Source organism: Hippoglossus hippoglossus, chromosome 21, assembly GCF_009819705.1.
Source record: "Hippoglossus hippoglossus isolate fHipHip1 chromosome 21, fHipHip1.pri, whole genome shotgun sequence".
In the NCBI taxonomy this organism is placed as follows: Eukaryota; Metazoa; Chordata; class Actinopteri; order Pleuronectiformes; family Pleuronectidae; genus Hippoglossus; species Hippoglossus hippoglossus.
The window spans coordinates 24,690,486-24,704,476 of record NC_047171.1 but is presented as its reverse complement, the minus strand read 5'-3'; the positions used below and the strand labels follow the sequence as shown (position 1 = coordinate 24,704,476).

At 41.4% G+C, this 13,991-nt stretch overlaps 1 long non-coding RNA gene across 3 annotated transcripts; it reads left to right on the top strand.

Moving 5' to 3' along the window:
* Nucleotides 1–3,657: 3,657 nt before the first annotated feature.
* Nucleotides 3,658–8,781, top strand: LOC117754524. Of its 3 annotated transcripts, none has more exons than XR_004612446.1 (3): nucleotides 3,658–3,678; nucleotides 3,794–3,905; nucleotides 4,573–4,785. It is a non-coding gene; the product is annotated as an uncharacterized LOC117754524 (long non-coding RNA). The 3 variants fall into 3 exon arrangements; XR_004612447.1 differs by lacking the exon at nucleotides 3,658–3,678 and adding an exon at nucleotides 8,759–8,781 and having other exon boundaries at nucleotides 3,771–3,905; nucleotides 4,573–4,697; XR_004612445.1 differs by lacking the exon at nucleotides 3,658–3,678 and adding an exon at nucleotides 8,761–8,773 and having other exon boundaries at nucleotides 3,771–3,905; nucleotides 4,573–4,704.
* The last annotated feature ends 5,210 nt before the right edge of the window (nucleotides 8,782–13,991 follow it).

The window sequence follows — 13,991 nt, the reverse complement described above, 5'->3', positions numbered from 1 at the left end:
TGTTCTAAAACTGGTGGATCCTGTCTAACAGAGCAGAATTGCTGACTTTGGATAACTGCATTCGATAAAATCTTGAAAAACTTATATTATCCATCTAATTCACTACAGAGAATCTTTTAAGTAGACATTTCCCTGTTAGTTATTGTTGTGATCAGATGCTACTGCATGTTATATCCACTAGGTGGCAGCAGTTGTTAAATATGAGTAATTAAAGAAGCAGAAAAGATTAGAGTAAGAAGACACTAAGATGCACATATATGTTGCTCAGTGCAGGCGTTCCCAAACTTTTCCATGCCAAGGACCCCCATATAGCATAAGGCTCTGGCGGGGACCCCCCAGTTGCAAACTTTTTTGTGCAATATAATGGCAAATTTCTCAAATCAAACAAATAGCTTCTTAATATATTTCCCTTATTTTTTGTAATAACTAATAATCTGTCTTATATCTGTTACAAACATTCCTTGTCATTTCTGTACAGTAATATTAACCGTAAACATATATATATATATATTCTGTTTTTTCTATTTTGTTAATATTCATTACATTCAGTGTCCCTCTTCCGTTATAAACAGTGCTCGTCATTTAAGTATGTTTGTCTCTGTGTGTATACCTGGTCCCTCACTAGTGGGAGGGGTGGGCTTGGTGGCTCCTACACAGTTTATCTATCCGAGGTTTTATGGCTGTCAGTGCCAGACGAATGTCATTCTCCACTTGCAGACATGCTCTGTGCTTTGTTTTAAATACCTTCGATGTAGAAAAGCCAGACTCGCAGAGGTATGTGGTGGCAAATGGAAGAAGAGATTTCATACCTCCAAGTTTTAGATGCCAAGGTGGTATTCCGTGGTTGTGGCAGTTTTGCAGCTGAGTCATCTTCAGTCTGGATGTCGGATCTTTTTCGTTTTAAAAATGTGTCCATTTTTGCTTAATTGGACCAACTTTCTGATGCAGCGGCTGCTCGATTCTGATTGGCTTGAGCGGTGTGTGGTTTTTTTTTTATGAAAAGAAAAAAAAGATTGGCATCCAAGGACACATAGATTTCGATATGCAATGATTAATAACATCTAAAACACATATTTAATTTAATAATTTTATTTTTATTGCCACATTGTCCCCCCTTTTCCCTTACAGTTTCCGCGCGCCCCCTGACGCCCCCTGGTGGGGGTGAAAAGCAGTGGCTTAGGGCATTGTGTAATAAAGTTACGTTGGGACTTAAACTTTTCACAGTACAAGCGCCCATAGCTGTTATGTTCGTGTTTGGAAGGATGAGGCTTAGTTTATGTGATCTGTGGTGGCAATTTCTATTTAATCATACACAATTATACATTGTCTCTCGGAAAGTTCAATTCTAACACCTGCAGGTGGGCTCACCCCACACAACCACCTAGAACAGGGGTATTCAACTAAAATGTAAAGAGGTCCAGTTAGAGAAAATTTCTTGAAGCAAAGGTTCGGAAGATCATAATGTCTAACTATTTAGTGTGATATATATTTAAGTAGCCTAGTAGTTGTATCAACATCTGCATGTACTAAATACCTGACTGTCAAATCAAATGAATTCAGTACGATTCAAAAACTTTTGGACAATATTTATTGTCACGTAACAAAGAACTGAACATATATGTATGATTGCAGATATGTATAATGTTCTCTCATTAACTAAATAAAAGTAGGGCTGCATTTCAAAATAAGAGAAAATAAATAAAATGTGAAAATTGTGCATGTTCAAATAAAGGGCTTAACTTCAGAAAAATAAAATAAAGGGAGCAAAAGCTTGAATTTCCCTTTTTCTGTTTCACATCTTGACTCAAAAGTCTCAACCAATTTTACAGATAATAAATCTCAACACATCTTAACAATTGAACAGTTTTAGAATCACTTTCTTCCCCTCTTATATCCCACTCCCCCACTTTGTTCATCTGTTTCTCTCCCTTTCTCCGTCTCACTCCTCTGTTTCTCTCCCTTTCTCCGTCTCACTCCTCTGTTTCTCTCCCTTTCTCCGGCTCACTCCTCTGTTTCTCTCCCTTTCTCCGTCTCACTCCTGTTTCTCTCCCTTTCTCCGTCTCACTCCTCTGTTTCTCTCCCTTTCTCCGTCTCACTCCTGTTTCTCTCCCTTTCTCCGTCTCACTCCTCTGTTTCTCTCCCTTTCTCCGTCTCACTCTTCTGTTTCTCTCCCTTTCTCCGTCTCACTCCTCTGTTTCTCTCCCTTTCTCCCTCTCACTCCTCTGTTTCTCTCCCTTTCTCCGTCTCACTCCTGTTTCTCTCCCTTTCTCCGTCTCACTCCTCTGTTTCTCTCCCTTTCTCCGTCTCACTCCTCTGTTTCTCTCACTTTCTCCGTCTCACTCCTGTTTCTCTCCCTTTCTCCGGCTCACTCCTCTGTTTCTCAACTTTCTCCGTCTCACTCCTCTGTTTCTCTCCCTTTGTTTTCTCTACCTGTATCTCTATCTTTCTTTTTCTTTCTACCGTCTTTTCATGTGTAACTTGCCTCTAACTCTCTCATCTGTCTGCACTGTAGAGTTACAATGTTTACCGCCTGGAATGCACAGACTTGATTGGCTGAGTGGTATCACGTGGGATGGCTTAACTCACATGCAATTGTGCAAATCTGTGCGTTTCCTCATCCGCTAAACCACTACCGTAAAGACTACAAAAGCTGCGCCGGTTACAAATATAAGCGCCCCGTCAGGTTTTAAATCATAACCTTCTGTTTTGGCTGTAGGTCTGGGTCCGTACGGGACGGCTTCTAGGTCCGGACTCGGACCGCGGTCCGCCTGTTAGTGACCCCTGTCCTAGAAGAAAGGACAATTCCTTGTCACAGGTAGCATGGACTCTGTGGAGTTTGGTGAACTAGTGCTTATTTTGATAAAAAATGACACTGTTCATTTTTTGGTGTCAAAGCACGTAGCAGAATTCCTTCCCCAGTACCATCTTTACACAGTTCTAAAAGACAATGAAAAGATGCAGTGTCTGAACATCAATGACTTGATTGATTTCTATCCATTGCCATCTTATATGAAGGATGGATATCAAATGGTTCCATTGAAGCACAGTGTGTTGTCACACTAATGAATGTCTTGGGCTGTCATTCTGGTGTTAATTGAGCTCACTTGACTCTTTCTTAGAAATCAGAAATGGATGATGCAGAGCAAAACATCCTCAGCAGTGCCATTACTAAGGTTTTGCCAGACCTCCCAGGCTCAAGTCTAGAAATTCTGGAGGAGACTGCAATCGTTGGGGTTGGAGACCACTGAGGATTTTTCCTTTATCCAGGAAGCTGATCTTCTTTCAGTACTAAGACCAATTCAAGCCAGAAAATAGGTGGCAGCCTGGAATCAGACAAGTAAATACATTTTGCCAAAATTTATTTTAGTAGAGAAAAGATCACTCTGTACACGTTGTTAATGTCATTATTTTTGTTTTACAGGACAGAGCACTGAATTCTGCAACGAGCCAGTGTTGACCTCTCCAGCTTCCTCATCACGCTCCTCACTCTCTCCTTCCCCCTCACCCAGCCACTCAATTACAGTTGCTGATTAGGTTGACAGCAACTGCATGGCTATCCATGCAGTCAAGTTAATAAAACTTTGTGAAGAACATCTAAGCCTTTATTTGAATGCTTTTGAGACACTTCACAGTAGGTGAAGGGAACAACATGCTGGCTTTTGGGACACCAAGGAAATGGTGAGTTTCTGATCTGAAATGAACATTGGGGATGATGTGCAGCAAACGACCCAAGTTAGTATGTGTTCCTCCATATATGACTACTATACTACTATATGTCCTTACTTTCTTTCAGGTCTTATTAGTTCTACCAGTGGTTCTACTTCATGTGGACCTAAGCAACATCTGAGCTGTCCCACCAGTCTACGCCTCTGATCAGATACCAGTCTTGTCAAGGATAAACAGTGGTAAGTGGTTGTACAGTTAAGTGTATGTTCATTTAAAGATTCAGTGTGTAAGATTTAGGTGAAAGGGATCTATTCGCAGAAATTTAATATAAAATAATAGTAGTTTTTTCACTCGTGTGTTTCATCTAAATTGTACGAATTGTTGTTTTCTTTACTCTAGAATTGAAATACTTTATATTTACATCAGGAGTGGGTACTCTATACAGAGGCAGCCATGTTTTTTACAATAGCCCGGACTGGACAAACTAAACACCCTTTGAGTTTTTGTGAAAAGTGAAGTTTACCACAGGTTCTCTTTCATGTTTGGAAGGGGAGGGTGAGGTGAAGGGTATTCCGCTACAACATGCAACTTTACCACTAGATGTCACTACATTTTACACACTGAACTTTTAACAAAAGAAGACCTTAAGTTTATCTCTTTTTGTAAGCACAGTGTTGCCATTTCATGTTCACAGGTTAGTTAAACCACCTTGGTTCTGTTGCTTTTACTGCTGGATTTCTCAGTAGATTTGAACATTTATGGCCTTCTTTGTTAACTTTAATGTTTCGTATAATTTTTTTTTCATATTTGTTGTGAGACAAACTTAGCCACTGTTTAAATACTATGCAAATTGTTGTATTATTAGTGTTGATATAACTATTATCGTTTTTTTTTGTCAATCCACAGCGATGATGAAAAGACCTAGTAAAAAGTTTCCTGAACATCATACCATGTCTGTATGTGACTGTCCAACCTGCTGTCAAGTCTGGACCCAATGACTAGGACACCAGTCTTGTCGAGGCTAATTAGAGGTAAGCAGTTGTATAGTGTATGGCTGCATGTTAATTATAACTATATTTCCAGTTGTCTACTGTTTAAATCTGAGTAGTCATAATTCTGTGTGTGTTTACACAAATCTTAACAATGCAACATCTTCCAGTGGATAGTTTTTTTGCTTTAGAACGTAACTGCTGTAAAACACTTATTAAACTAGGGCTACGTTGTAGCACTGAACGGGCCCGAGCACACGCAACTCAGGACCTGTCGCGGTTGGTGGAGAGAGCGATCGGCGACCTGGCACACGGCTCCGCGTTGCATGCGTATTGCGCACTGCGGGAAGGATAAATGCTTCACTTCCTACGTCAGTCACGAGACGTCGATCCTTGCCTGCTAATTGCGCAATACGGTCCACGCTATCAATTGCAGATAACACGGTGAAAATGTTATGTAAATCGAATGATAGTTGTAAAACAAAGCTTAGTTCCTGTTGCCAGTAGGTGGCGCCATCACTATTATTACATACAGACTAATAGATCTGTTCAAGTAGGGGCTCTGATGTAGCGTGAGGAATTTTGGGTCAATTGGACAATGTTACAACTTAATTTTCCAACTGATCAGTAGGTGGCGCTATGACCCTGCACTAATATTAATATATTGAGCTGTTCAGGTCAGGATTGTGATCATAGGTCTGAATAAGGGGCTGGTTGGATAAATCAGAGTGGATTTACAAAGTACTTCCTGTTTCATGGCGGATCAGTAGGTGGCGCTATGACACTGAGGAAATATTGACACATACACTGTGTGCACAATTATTAGGCAAGTGAGTATTTTGACCATTTCATCATTTTTATGCATATTTTCCAACTCCAAGCTGTATAAACTTGAATGCCTATTGGATTTAAGCATATCAGGTGATGTGTATTTGTGTAATGAGGGAGGGTGTGGCCCAAGGAGATCAACACCCTATATCAAGGTGTGCATAATTATTAGGCAGCTTCTTTTCCTCAGGCAAAATTGGCCAAAAAAGAGATTTAATTGACTCTGAAAAGTCAAAAATTGTAAAAAGTCTTTCAGAGGGATGCAGCACTCTTGAAATTGCTAAGATATTGGGGCGTGATCACAGAACCATCAAACGTTTTGTTGCAAATGGGTCGCAAGAAACGTGTTGAGAAAAAGACGCAAATTAACTGCCAAAGATTTGAGAAGAATCAAACGTGAAGTTACCAGGAACCCATTATCCTCCAGTGCTGTCATATTCCAGAACTGCAACCTACCTGGAGTGCCCAGAAGTACAAGGTGTTCAGTGCTCAGAGACATGGCCAAGGTAAGGAAGGCTGAAACCCGACCACCACTGAACAAGACACATAAGTTGAAGCGTCAAGACTGAGCCAAGAAATATCTGAAGACAGATTTTTCAAAGCTTTTATGGACTGATGAGATGAGAGTGACTCTTGACGGACCAGATGGATGGGCCCGTGGCTGGATCAGTAACGGGCACAGAGCTCCACTTCGACTCAGACGCCAGCAAGGTGGAGGTGGGGTACTGGTATGGGCTGGTATTATTAAAGATGAGCTAGTTGGACCTTTTCGGGTTGAAGATGGACTCAAAATCAATTCCCAAACCTACTGCCAGTTTTTAGAAGACATTTTCTTCAAGCAGTGGTACAGGAAAAAGTCTGCATCTTTCAAGAAGACCATGATTTGTATGCAGGACAATGCTCCATCGCATGCATCATAGTACTCCACTGCGTGGCTAGCCAGTAAAGGCCTTAAAGATGAAAGAATAATGACATGGCCCCCTTCCTCACCTGACCTAAACCCTATTGAGAACTTGTGGGCCTTTCTTAAATGGGAGATTTACGGTGAAGGAAAACAGTACACCTCTCTGAACAGTGTCTGGGAGGCTGTGGTTGCTGCTGCACAAAAAGTTGATTGTCAACAGATCAAGAAACTGACGGAATCCATGAATGGAAGGCTTATTACTGTTATTGAAAAGAAGGGTGTCTATATTGGTCACAGATTTTTTTTTTAAATGTCAGAATTGTTAATTTGTAAATTTTGAGTTGTTTGTTTATTATTCTCACTTTAACAGATGAAAATAAACAAGTGAGATGGGAAAAATTTAGTTTTTCATTTAGTTGCATCATAATTCTGCACACTAATAGTTGCCCAATAATTGTGCACACATAGATATTCTCCTAAGAAAGCCAAAACCTCGCTTTTACTTTCTTAAATATTCAGGTTTGAGGTTTATTAACATTTTGGATTGACCGAGAGCACTGTAGTTGTTCAATAATAAAATGAATCCTCAAAAATACAACTTGCCTAATAATTGTGCACACAGTGTAGAGCTGTTCAGGCTTGGACTCTGATCATGTGACAGAAGTTTGGTGGTGATAGGACAATGCACACTGGACTTATGACAACATCTTCTCCTTTGGCGAAGGATGAATCTTCGCCGCACCTCAATGTTTACACGGTTTGAGGAAATGTCACAATTCTGACCATGGTCCTTTGACTTGACTGAGCTCTTTTGAGCTGTATATTGTAAAGCAGCCAGGAGCAGTGCATCAAAGTATAAAACATGTCACTTCCTGTCGCCAGCAGGTGGCGCTGTAATGATCAGTCAATATTGACACATGGATCTGATCAGGGCGGGACTTTGAATGTGTGAATGAGGTTTGAGGCTGATAGAACAATGCACAGAGGAGTTATAATAAATCCCTCTTTCTTGGCGAATCATCAAGATTCTACGCCACGGTCACACCGTGTGATGAAATCAAATATACCGAGGTAGTTTTATCTTCATCTTGTTGAGATGACACTCATCTCAATATGAAGTTGATCTGATGAAAGCCCTAGGACAAGTTCATCAAAGTAAAAATGTCTAAAATGGCCAAAATGGCCACTAAAGTCAAAATGGCGGGCTTCCTGTTTTGTCTAGCATATCTATCCAAGAGACTTTTTTGTTTGTTATGTAAAGACACATGGCCCTACCGATTTCTGTACATGTAGGCCAATCGTGGTGCACTTTAGGGGGCGCTATTCAGTTATTTTGCCACGCCCATTCCTGAAAACCATATAAATATCTTCAGGGGGGGGGGGGCTGTTGTTACACAAATGTAGTTTGAGGGAGACTGAAGCATGAACACCGAAGTTACAGCAATATCGTGTTTCACAGCGAGTTGATGAACTTTGACGCCACGCCATTAATATGGCGTTTGACGAAAAGTCACAGTAATCTTATGCCTACAATATCAATATCTTGACACCCTTTTGACACAGTTTGACATGGTTGCGGTCAGTGGATGAGGAGGAATACATCCAAGTGTTAGACATGCAAAAATCAAGACATTTCCTGTTACCACCAGGGGCGCTGGGATTTTAAGTCATGATTTCTGTGTAGATGTCATCAGGTCGCGACTCTTGTCTTACATGTCTAGTTTGGAGTCGATTGGACCAAATATGTCCGAGATACACAACCTTGTGTTTTGATGGCGTGTTATCAAACTTTGACGCCACGCCACGGTCACAGCGTGTGACAAAAGGGAAATTCAAGGTAGTTTATATCTCCATCTTGTTTAGATGACACTCACCTCAATATGAAGTTGATCTGAAGAAAGCCCTGGGAAAAGTTCGTCAAAGTAAAAATGTGGAAAATGGCCACTAAATCCAAAATGGCGGGCTTCCTGTTTTTTGTGCACTTTTTTGTGCGTCTGGTCATGATACACAGGTGTCCTGATTTTTGTGAAGATCGGTGAAAGCTAACTGAGGGGCTTTTCCTTAGATGGCGCTGTTCAGCCATTTTGCCATGCCCATTTCAAATTACTCCAGAATTCAAATACTTTTTAGGGTTTTCAATTTCCTGCAAACTTTGGTGAGAATTTGAGCATGTCTAGGCCCTGAAAACGCCCCAAAAGGGAAATAAAAATCCTTCGAAATACAATAGAGCCTCCCACCGGAGGTGCTCGGGCCCTAATTACGTTTAAGGAACTCAATTAACAACAGAAGGCTGTGAGTTTGTCTATATGTAAGCATCATGCTTAAGCACTGAATCAATCTAACTTTGGCTTTGTTTGTTTTGTGGCGGCAGAGAGGATAGTGCCAGTCTACAGTAGGGGTGCAACGATTAATCGGCGTAGTCGACAAAAATCAATGACAAAAATAGTCGCCGACGAATTTAATAGTCGATGATTCGTTGGTTACGTCATAGCGCTTGTTTTTCGTGTCGTGCAGCTGAACTAAACGTTGTTTTACCGGAGGTGCTGATGGAAGTAGCTGAGGAGCGAGCCATCTCGCTCCCTTCCTATCTCTGAAAGTCGCGCATGTGCAATAGCGACAAAACATAGACCAATGGCGGTGTCCGTTGCAACACCATCTCGTACCAGAAAGTCAAAAGTATGGGAGAACTTCACCCTTAACATAGCCCGAAAAAAAACTACCTGCAATATTTATAAGGCGGACCTTGCTTTCTATGGGAGCATGTCCGTTATGCACGAGCATTTGAAGAGGCGGCACGTTGGACATCGTAACGTAGACGATGCAGACTCGCCTCTAGCTTGCTATATATATATATATATATATATACGGAGTTGTCTTGGCAACTCCCTCAATACCTGTGTGCAGGATTCTAGAATCCATTACAAAAATATGGTTTGAATGCAGATTTTTAAAACTTTTTTTTAACGAGTTTAAAAGTGTAATGTTATCCCGAATGAATAATGAATATCACTTTGCCTGTTCTTTGTTCAAAGGGAAACTTGAATTTAAATAATTTTTTTTATATTAGCACTTTACCTGTCCTTGGTTTTAAATGGACAAAAACTTGTTTTCTTTATTTTTGTACCAATAGTAGCCTAATATGCAGCAAAGTTTATTAAAAGACATATTTGAAAGAAGTATCGATCTTTATTGTCAGTCATCACATGCCGCGAACAACCTCAAGCTAAATTTAAAAGCTGATGGCTAAATAAGAGCTATTGAGTATTTGTGTGATTCATAATCAGATTAGTCGATTAATCGTTTCAATAATCGATAGATTAATCGACTATCAGAATAGTCGTTAGTTGCAGCCCTAGTCTACAATGAACACCTGATGGACAACATGTCAATCATCAAGCAGAACTGGTGACAACACATACTTCAAGTTCCAATATCTTGGACATCGTGTCCGTGTGACACTCTATCCCATGTTGAGCCCCCTCTTCAGTCAGGTCTGGACTCAGTGAATCATTACTCTTGATTAACCAAGGGCAAGTGACAATTTTTTCATAATGTTTATTCAGTCCACCATAGATTGTCCTTGGGCACACACGTTTTTTCAAGATCAGCAAAAACATCAACACTGCCTTGAGAGTTTAATGAACAAGTTATTGAATCAGTTAAATCTATTTTTCACAGAGAATATTTAAATGCACTAATAGTGTCTGTCCCTTGGTTTACAGTGGCGCTCTATTTGTAATGCAATTTGTACTGTATTTTTTACGGTGAATTTCTGGCAACCACAGCTGCCAGTATTTTACCGTAAAATTTAACATTTAAATAAAATACTATTATTATCCTACAGTTGTACTGTGTTTATCACAGAGACTGTAATTTGGTTCACAGTAGTTTACCATTAAAGAAAATGACCGTAAACAGGTTTATGTGACAACTGTTGTTTTTAAAGAAAATTACCATTCAGAGGTTTGATAAAAGATAAAAGATTATATTGGGTGGGACAGAGTGACGGTTGGCTGGCTAAGGACCTTTTTGGCAAAACACACTTGGCCGGGCTGGGCCAGAAGCAATAGGCTCTTTACGGGTTTGGCGGAGCATGTCTGAGTCCACCTGGTACTGCTCTCCTGCTTCTTCCAAGTCTGTGGCCGGAGTAAATTTCTGGTAAGAAACTAGCAAGGCAGAGATCTTTCATAACGATCCATAAATAGGGTCTTTATAATGTCTGCGGAGCTGTTCTTGTTGGGTTCTAGCCACTTTTTTGTCAATCGTATCAATTTGTGCATTGTGGAATGGGCAGTTACCCCATTTTGGAAAGTCCAGCTATGTAAACATTGAGCCATGCTCCCCTCCACCCCACTCCCAAGGATGACCAATGCCACAGTAGATTGCAGTCCAAACAAATATGATTTTTTTTATCAATCTGGTCAAATAGGCATCAGGGAGAGCATAAACACCATAAATCACACACATATACACATTATGACTCAGTCATAACACCCCTCCTAAGATCAAACATTTCTTCCCCCCAAGAAATGTTTGATAATTAAGAACAAGAGAAATGTCAATCCTGTTTTTCCAAGATTTTGGAAAATTCTGAGTGCACACACAGAACTTAAAAAGGCTGCTCACGCAATCCGTCGTCATCGCCACTATTGGCACGCAGCGCCATAATCATTGGCACACAGGCGATTTCTTATTAAAGAAATGTTCAAAGGTTTTGCCGTCACACAGCCTGTATTATTTAGCTTGATTGATGTTAACACCTCCCAGCCACTAGGTGCCAGTAACAGGCTGGATGCCAATCGCCATTAAATAATAATACGAAGAAGCCTCCCAGCCGGCGCTGCTTGCATTTTTCCACATATATCTCCGTGAAGTGCAGCCGTTTAGGTGTATTGGTGATGGCATGCTAAAAAAACGAAGGTACAGGCATTTCAGCCCTCATGAGCAGAAGACTATGTCTGTGTGCACGTTATGTTTTGAAAATGTTGTGTGCCGAACGTCCAGTGTTAAAGGGGACATAGCATGCAAATTCCACTTTGTTAGTGCTTCTACACGTTAATGTGGGTATCTGGCATGTCTACCAACCCAAAAACTCTGGGAAAAAAACACTTGCGCGTTTTGTTATGGTTCCTCTAAGTCAGAAACGTCATGCTTGAGCGACTCGATTGAGCTTCCTGGGTTTTGTGTCGTAACAAGGCACTGGAAGTCTCCCTACATGGCCTTGGCGCCGTTCTCCAGCGCGCAGCCGCCTGGCTGTTCACACGGGACGTGCATTTCTCAGCCCCATAGACTGTATATATAAGGTCAGCCCGCGATTCTGCTTTCTCCGCTTGTTGTTGTACCCGTTGAATGTCGGGGTTCGGGGGTAAATGATGGTCTTCATAGCCCCCCCCCCACCCCTCTCTTTCTCTCTCTGTCTGCTTGTGTGCTTGGAGTGGATGGGCAGAGGGGGACATTTAATTATGTGTGTTAAGTTTTCTGTTAATATGTGCCCTTATACTGAAGTCTATGCTTTATTATGATATAACTGGAGAGTGCGCAATAAAGTGAATCACTTCCGGTTCAAGTAAAACACCGATGACGGCTGCGTGTGTTATTCCTCCGAGAATCAAGGATATCGGTGCCCGGTTATTCAACCCTTAACGATGGCAACCCTAACAGGTTATGGGTCCAGGAGGGAAGGTGGAAACCGATGGAACCGTTTATGTTTTGACGGAGATGAGAAGAATTACGAGCTGTGGGAAACAAAGTTTTTGGGCCACATGCGACTTATCAGACTGAGAGCGACCATCTTGGATGAGCCAGGTGAGGAAGACGACGGCAGCATTGATGGTGAGAAAAATTAAGAAGCTTACGCTGAATTGATTCAGTTTCTGGATGACAAGAGTCTTTCATTGATAATGAGAGAGGCAGCGGACAATGGGAAAAAGGCGCTACAGATGCTGAGAGAGCATTACGCAGGAAAAGGGAAACCTCACGTGATTAGCCTCTACACAGAGTTAACGTCTCTAGTGAAGATGTCCAACGAGAGTGTCACGGACTATATTATCCGCGCAGAAACGGCCATCACAGCACTGAGAAATGCTGAGGAAACTCTGAGCGACGGACTGTTGATTGCTATGATTCTAAAGGGGTTGCCTGATTCATTTAAGCCATTTTCCATCCACATTACACAAGGGGATGAGAAGTTAACTTTTGGTGAGTTTAAAACCAAGTTGAGAAGCTACGAGAGCACGGAAAAATATAATGCCAACTTGAGTGAAGACAATGTGATGAAGGCAAGTAATTGGGTGAAGGGGAGAGATAACTCCAAGATCACCTGCTACAACTGCGGCCAGAAAGGGCATATGGCCAGGAAGTGTACCATCGTGGGCAGCAGTAAAGACCAGAGACAGTGGTGCAGTTTTTGCAAGAGCTCCACTCATAAAGACACGAACTGCAGACGAAAAAGAAGGGACGATGTAAAACAAGCAACTGACGTGGAAGACCACTCATTTGCATTCAGTATAAATGACTGTCCGGCACGTGGAGTAACTCATAAAGGACTGATGGTGGATACTGGAGCAATGTCACACATAATCACGAATATTGTAAAGTTTAAGAAGTTTGATGAGACTTTCCAGCCGAAAAACCACTTTGTAGAGTTAGCTGACGGAACAAGAACAAGCGGTGTCGCTTTGAGGAAAGGTGAGGCAGAGATCTACCTGACGGACACAGAGGGCCATCGTGTGACTGCAACGCTGAAGGGTGCGCTCTACATACCGTCCTATCCACAGGACATTTTCTCTGTCAAAGCAGCGACAGTCAACGGAGCTGAAGTGAACTTTCGCCATGGGTGTAACCAGCTCATACACAAGAACGGTACAACATTTGCCATTAAAGAGTATAACAGACTTTACTATTTAAACACTGAAGATGATGTGACTGATGATGATGATGTATGTTATGGGTGTTATGATATTCAAACATGGCACGAAATACTCACTGTAACTATGATGATGTGTCAAAACTTGAGAAGGTAACAGAGGGAATGACAATCAAGGGCAAGGTTGATAAATCGAACCTGAATTGTGAAATCTGTATACAAGGAAAATTTGTGCAGAGTAGGAACAGAGAACCGGATGAAAGAGCTAAAGCAGCACTTGAGCTTGTGCACACTGATTTAGCTGGCCCGATTGAACCAGTGGCAAAAGATGGATTTAGATACACATTAGCATTCACTGATGACTATTCAGGGGCAGTATTTGTCTATTTCCTAAAGGTAAAGAGTGATACTACTAAAGCCACAGAGAAATTCATTGCTGATATGGCACCGTATGGAAATATCAAGCGTATTAGATCAGACAATGGCACAGAGTTTACGGCAACAGACTTCCAGTCGCTACTGAGTAAGAATGTGATCAAACATGAAACTTCAGCACCTTACTCACCCCATCAAAATGGGACAGCTGAGAGGAACTGGAGAACACTTTTTGAAATGGCCAGATGCATGTTACTGGAGAGCAATCTTCCAAAGCCACTGTGGACTTATGCTGTAATGACTGCTGCTGTCATACGCAACAGATGTTACAATAGACGTGTAGGACAGACTCCATATTACGTGC